Source organism: Abramis brama, assembly GCF_963993115.1.
Source record: "Abramis brama genome assembly, chromosome: 22".
NCBI lineage: Eukaryota > Metazoa > Chordata > Actinopteri > Cypriniformes > Leuciscidae > Abramis > Abramis brama.
Genome location: NC_139984.1, coordinates 12,791,916 through 12,799,528, shown reverse-complemented (window position 1 = coordinate 12,799,528; position 7,613 = coordinate 12,791,916). Strand labels below are relative to the sequence as shown.

Below are 7,613 nucleotides of genomic sequence, written 5' to 3'. Positions count from 1 at the left end.
GTACTCGCGCTGGCTCATATACGACTTTTTATGAAGGGCCAGTGTCGGCTAAAAGCGGATGTACTCGCGCTGGCTCATATACGCCGTTTTATGAATGGGCCAGTGTCGGCTAAAAGCAGTTGTACTCGCGTTGGCTCATATACGGCGTTTTATGAATGGGCCAGTGTCGGCTAAAAGCAGTTGTACTCGCGCTGGCTCATATACGCCGTTTTATGAATGGGCCAGTGTCGGCTAAAAGCAGTTGTACTCGCGCTGGCTCATATACGGCGTTTTATGAACGGGCCAGTGTCGGCTAAAAGCAGTTGTACTCGCGCTGGCTCATATACGGCTTTTTATGAAGGGCCAGTGTCGGCTGAAAGCAGTTGTACTCGCGCTATAACTCGGTATAGCTGTGTGTATTTACCATCGGCCCGAGTTCGTTTTGTCACAAGCGGGCCACTTGAAAAAAGGTTTTGGCGGTTAATTTAAATCCTGAGGAAGATCCTGCAGGCTGCAGACGCAGACCAACGTTTTCGAGAGGAATCATTCATCTGAAAAAACGAGTAAGTAATTTAATTAATTTGTTGTTATAGTGCTGTTTTATGTATTAATTGTCAAGATAAATATAGTGTTGTTTTATATCTAACGTTAGATCAGATGTTTACGATGATAATACGTTTACGTTACTTCATAATATCCATTCGGTCCCGGAGAGAGTGTTGATGAACTACGGTCTCTTTTTAGGATAAATTTGAGTGTTTTTTATTTTTATTAGAAAAACTGCTGTGCTGTAGGCCTATCCAGTGCACTGGATTTTGGCTAATGAAATGATATTGAGTTATATTCCTGTGCTCAAATTTAGTCAGTCAATTCGTCTTTTTCAACGAGTGATTAGTTCATAGGAGTCGAATCATAGGAGTCGGACTACGCTTTCGGCGCCATAGTTCTCTATACAGGCGACTCTTCCCAGCTGGCATTTTAACGTAGAGTCAGTGTTGAATCAACGTCAGGTGTCAGTGTTGGATAACCGTTGGATTTTGTTTAGATTTTGCAAATCTAATCAACGTTGAAATAGCAACGTCATTCCAACGTCAATCTAATCAACGTTGAAATAGCAACGTCATTCCAACGTCAATCTAATCAACGTTGAAATAGCAACGTCATTCCAACGTCACGTTTCTCAACATAGGTGATTTCGCCAACATTGAATCAATATTGATTTTGGTTTAGATTTTGCAAATCCAATCAACGTTGAAATAGCAACGTCATTCCAACGTCATGTTTTTCAACATAGGTGAATTCGCCAACATTGAATCAATATTGATTTTGGTTTAGATTTTGCAAATCCAATCAACGTTGAAATTTCAACGTCACTATAAAGTCCTGCTTTTCAACAGTTTATTTTGTTAAACTGTTTTCACTAAAGTATTGATCTGTTCAACAATAACACCAAACACCTTGAAATGGATACATAAACACTAAGTTTGCGGACACACAGTCAGCTAGGAAGAAGCCAATTGGTCAAAGCAAGACCAGGAAGAAGATTAATAAAGACATTTCACTGACGTAAGAAACGTGCTTTATTGCATGGCTGCAAGTGTGCCAACATTTCACACAACATCATTTTACACGTGCCGAACTTTAACCTTTAGAAAAACGGCCCAAACATTGGGCAACATTGAACACGGCTGGTTAAATCTTCCCTTCTTGTTACTTCTTTCTGCCACCGCCACCTATCCTCTCTGGTGCATATTTCAAGTATTTGGCCATGTATTCGTCTGCTTTTGTTGTAGTTGTATCAAATGAGCTCAAGACAGCGTCTGATGAGGGGGGAAAAAACAGATCATTATTAGCAAACGTTAACCTCTCAAATTAAAATATTTTGCAAATATCAACTTCTGTGGAATTGCCAATGTTTCAAGTATATAAATTAGTATTTATCAATGTGCAAGGTCATTGATAATCATGTGCTTGGGCAAGCAACAAAAGGCAGTTGGTAGGAACCAGTGCTGCTGGTAGAGAAGTTAGTCTAGAGCCCAGAATGGAGTATTATATATAATATTAGAGCATGCTCTGTAGAGTCCTCCAACTAAAATGATTTCTTCATTTCTTATGAATTATTATTCTGCTTACTATATTCAATTATTTAAAACATTGTTACAAAACTACTATGTTAAAGCAAACTCACCACAGATTATCTTGTAGAGACTGGTCTTCATGAACCCGCAACCTTCCCACTTCTTCCTCTGAGGCTCATTATGGCCATCATTTTATTTGTCATAGTTCTGCCATGGTAAAAGAGATTTATATTAGAATATTATATTGCAATCAAGTTCATTATGAAAATGTAGCAGAGAGTGAGTAAGTGGGTGTGTGGGGGGAGTGCATGACAGTATATGACAGGGAACATCACTGTAAACTAATGCAAAAAAGGAACAAAGTTACTTACGCAGCCATTGACTTCTTCACATGGTCTGCAGCATCAACGCCTCCCAACGTCTTCAGATGTTTACTCTGAAAAGAACAAGAAACAAGAAATTAAAAATATAACCAGAAAAAGTGGTCAGTAGAGTCCAGACCTCCACAAAGCAGGCACATGATGAGAACGAGGAGTTTGTAGTGGTCACCATAGTGAACAAGCCAATTGTCATAATGAAACTTTGCCAGCACTTTACAAGATTAATTATTTAAAACTTACCAGTTCTGCTTCCTCATTCTTGTCCTCCAAGCGATTCTCTAAAGCTTCAAGCTCTTCTTCAGTGTTTGCCGGCTTCACTTCATAACTTGTTCCAGCAGATGAGGTGGCAACGTGAATTGTATCCTTGATTTTGACAAGGAGCTTAAGAACTCTCTTCTGGAATTCTAGCCAAAAAAAGAACTGATTGATTATTATTTTTATAATGTATTGAGTACGCTCTACACCACAAAATCCAAGTTTTTTCATTTGCCCAATAAAAATGCACTGCAAAAACTCAAAATATTAACAAGAATATTTATGATATTTCTAGTCAAATCAAATGTCTATTTTCTATTCAAAAAAAACCTCATACACTTAAAATAAGACACCTAAAAAATAACTTGTATTTAGACAATTTTCACTAGAAAATTGTCACTAGACTCCACCAATGCGTGTAATTGTGCATTTTGTCGTCTCCATTTTTTGTGATACATCTGGGAGTGTAAAATATAAAAACTAAATATTTTTAAGCCTAAATTTTTTATAAAGAAAATCATTCAATTTGAAAATAAGTCATAAAAACATTCAATCAAATGAGGGCTGTGCTCATCATTTTTTAAATAATATCTTCCACATCAACTTGTATTTAAATTTTACAAAAATGTAAATGATTTTTGTTTTAAGGGTTAAATTACTTTCAGATTCAAATAGATGGTTGGGTTAGGTATGGGGACAACTCACCGTTGAAGGAGACTTTCAAGTCGTGTTCTTCCAAATCTCTGGAAAAGAGAAGGAAGAAGAATTTGAAATCTCAACCTTATTTTTAAAGTTTGTGGATGGAAAGTGTGTCAATGTGCCGCGTTCGACCAACAGAGACATCCATAGCGCGCACACACTCCCTAGCACACAACGGCGGTTCGCGGTTAAACTAGCCTGCACGCACGCACGCACGCACGCACGCACACACACACACACACACAGATAACGGCGGTTAGCTAGCACACAACGGCGGTTCGCGGTTAAACTAGTCTCTGCCCATACACACAATATTAATTAACACAATACGTATTAATATACGGCCCAGAGTCAGGCACACACAAATTTATTTAGGAATTTTCTAGTTATAAAATGTGACTTCAAAACAATTGCTTACCGTTTGAGCTGTTACCCCCAAATTCACTCCGAACCGGTCCAGGTCAGAATCTGCCTGACGATGACGACACAGACCCACTTCGCGCATGCGCAATCGGGTGTTGTCTGGAACCGTCAGAGCCAATAGAATCACATTTGTGTGATGGACAACCGCCGTCCTCCAATCAAGCTCTTGTATTGAACGATATTCCATTTCAAAATGATCAATCAGACTGGAGTTGCTCTCAAAGTACGCCGGGAGATGTAGAAAGCGTCTCAATTATCTATTGGCTGATGTGTATTTATTTTTATTTTATTTATTTTTTTATTCCTTATGAAAACGTGAATTGTATCTTAATGATTTTTGTATTACAAGATCAATTTCTTTTTTCGGCAAATTGTAACAAATGTGTTATGCAATAAAAAAAATAAAATAAAATAAAATAAAAAAAGATGTAACATTAGAAAGCGCTTTTATCACGACTCAACAAACGTTTAATTCAGAGTTGATCTTTCAACGTTGTATCATTATTCATGTATCAACACTTTTTCAACAGTTAATTGATCAGCATTGTTTGGATGTTGGAACGTTATATTTCTACTGATATATTTCAACAAAATGTTTAAAAGTCATGGTTGTAAAAAATAATGTTGATGTGACGTACAACTCAAAAATGTATTTTTATTTATATGTTAAATCCGTAGTGAGTTAACAACTCCACTTCAACTATTTAGTGTTCAACGTTGTTTTGACGTTGAATTAATGTTACTTAACAAACGTTTAATTCAGAGTTGATCTTTCAACGTTGTATCATTATTCATGCATCAACACTTTTTCAACAGTTAATTGATCAGCATTGTTTGGATGTTGGAACAACGTTATTTTTCTACTGATATATTTCAACAAAATGTTTAAAAGTCATGGTTGTAAAAATAATGTTGATTTGACGTACAACTCAAATTTTATTTATATTTCTATGTTGAATCCATAGTGAGTTAACAACACCATTTCAACCATTTAGTGTTCAACGTTGATTTGACGTTGAATTAATGTTACTTAACAAACGTTTAATTCAGAGTTGATCTTTCAACGTTGTATCATTATTCATGCATCAACACTTTTCCAACAGTTAATTGATCAGCATTGTTTGGATGTTGGAACAACGTTATTTTTCTACTGATATATTTCAACAAAATGTTTAAAAGTCATGGTTGTAAAAATAATGTTGATTTGACGTACAACTCAAATTTTATTTATATTTCTATGTTGAATCCATAGTGAGTTAACAACACCATTTCAACCATTTGGTGTTCAACGTTGTTTTGACGTTGAATTAATGTTTTTTCATAAACTGACATTATTTCAACCACATTTAAACGTTTAAGGTCAGTCGAATGCCAGCTGGGTTTCTGATTTGATTCACTAACCTCTCAACAGAGTCATTTATTTGTGAATCGAACTACATTGACCACAGTGTACTACACCCGCGGAGACAACGTGTAGGCTACAATCTGAAATAAAAAATAAGATTTTTTTTTTTTTAACACTCCTGTGGGGAACTCCGAAACGGAAAAGCGTTATATGTAGGCTATAAGAGAAGCTGCAAAATAAGTGCAGCTTCTTAATTCATTGTCTTTGGCACGTCTTGTGTTCTTGAATGTAGCGTAATCTGCTTTATTTTATTTATTTATTTAGGCTATTTATTTATTTATTGCGTAATCTGCTTAAAAAAATTTAAAGCGTATATATCACTGTAATGTTATTAAAATGGTAGTTCTTAACATTTTACTGCAGAGGGGATGTTAACAATGATTATGAACGAACATCTGAACGCACTGTTTGGAATCTGACACCAACACTTTTACAGATATTTTGGTAACACTACAATAAGGTTTCATTTAATGTAGGTTTAACTATTATATTAGTTAAGATGGACTAAGAATGCACAATACTTAAGCATTTATTAATCTTAGTTCATTTTCATTTTGACATTTGCTAATGCATTATTAAAATCAAAAGTTGTATTTGTTAAGATTAGTTAATGCACTGTGAACTAATTTTATTATAAATTTTGATTGTATTTTTATTAACTAATGTTAACAAAGATTAATAAATACTGTAACAAATGTATTGTTCATTGGTAATGTTAGTTAACACATTAACTAGCCTAATTTTAACAACTGAGACCTTATTGTAATGTGTTACCGATATTTTAAACTGCTGTGTGAACTCTGGCAACAACATTTGTTAAACCTATGTGCTTAAACTAATGCTTAAGATGTAATATTGACCTCACAATATCTATTCATTTAAAAGATGCAGTTCAGAGAAACCCTCACAGCTAATGCTGCTGAGATGGAGGTCGAGGGATCATGGACTGGCAGCAGATCGAGGGGCAGACACAAGATAAGTTTAAATCTATTTAAAAACACACACCTCTTTAACCTAGCATAAACATAACACTCTCACATTTCTAAAATTCACATTTGTTAAAGGATTGTTAGGCTGCATAAATTAGGTGAACCAGAACCGGAAACACTTCCCATAACACCGAATGTACTTGTTACATCGTAAGAAGAATGGCATCTACGCTAATGTTGGTCTCTCTGTCTCAGTCTTATCCCAAGGTTACTGTTGTCAGCCGGATCTAGTCCATATCCAGACCAGATGATGAACCTGCACCCTCAGATGACCACAACAGCCCTGAATGCCAGACGAGAACATCACAACTAGACGAGACCTAGACACAAACACCGTGAAGACCCCTTTGACACAACAGTCCTCGACACAGTCATTGGATCAGATCCACGAGAGCCAGACCAGTCCTCCGCACAGACCCAACGGCCAGCTTCAACTCCAACTTCAACTTTTCACATTGGAGGTTTTCACATTGGAGCTGCGAGTGTAAATTTTATTGTACAAGTACAAATATCTATTGTACAAGTTCTCAAATTCACATCTACATGCTCTCGAGTTTTGCTACTCTTTTACCTTGATGTAATCTTTTCCAACCTTCAAGCAAAAGGAGCTGAATAAAATACTCTGAATGATATCAATCCACAATCTGACTTGTGAAGTGGCCTGGACTCCTAACACATACACCATGTTTGTTGTTTGATCAGAGGAGAACTGGCCCTTCGACTGAGCCTGTTTTTCTTTCTCCATTCTGTCACTGATGGACTCTGGCTTGTTTAGTTGGGGACACTTATTCTTAATAATATTGATCTGCCTGCATTGACACCATTATATGAGAACTGAACTGAGCTGGACGATGACATCAATGTTTTCTGCAGAGCTGCTTAATAATGAAAATGAACTCTTTTTATAATTGATATACTTTATACAGATATTGAACAGAACTGAATCAACACTGAACTGAATTCAGCTGAACAATGACACTATTTTCTTTTAGAGCAGCTTTACAGCCAAATTGAACTCTGTTTGCATCATTGATCATTTTCCTGTATTTACTGTATATAGCGCTATATATTTAATGGTGACTTGACATTTGCAAAATGAATTTATTTAGTGTTAAAGAGAGTGAAAGATAGTTTGTGTGTGAAAGAGTGATGTTTTTCTTTTAATCACAGTAAATATAATTTACTTATTATTTTGTAGTTTAAAAATTGTTGTAAATAAATGTTGATAGTGTATTTGTTCATTGTTAATACATGCTTATATTAAAGTGTATTTGTTAATTTTATAATAAAAACCCTTAATCTTTTTAAATGGTTGAATTTGTGTTTCACTGCCAGTTTCTGGGCCACATCTGGCCCGGGGACCCAGCCGACTCTCAGCCAGATCTGTCTTACAGTGCCTGGGCCA

The 7,613-nt window shown here is 36.0% G+C and overlaps 1 long non-coding RNA gene across 2 annotated transcripts; it reads right to left on the bottom strand.

Moving 5' to 3' along the window:
* Window positions 1-946: 946 nt before the first annotated feature.
* On the bottom strand, window positions 947-5,755 carry LOC311072706. 2 transcript variants are annotated; one of them, XR_014604043.1, is made up of 6 exons: window positions 3,810-5,755; window positions 3,398-3,435; window positions 2,678-2,841; window positions 2,429-2,493; window positions 2,168-2,264; window positions 947-1,799 (listed from the first exon to the last, which is right to left on the bottom strand). It is a non-coding gene; the product is annotated as an uncharacterized lncRNA (long non-coding RNA). The 2 variants fall into 2 exon arrangements; XR_014604042.1 differs by having other exon boundaries at window positions 3,398-5,755.
* Between the last annotated feature and the right edge of the window lie 1,858 nt (window positions 5,756-7,613).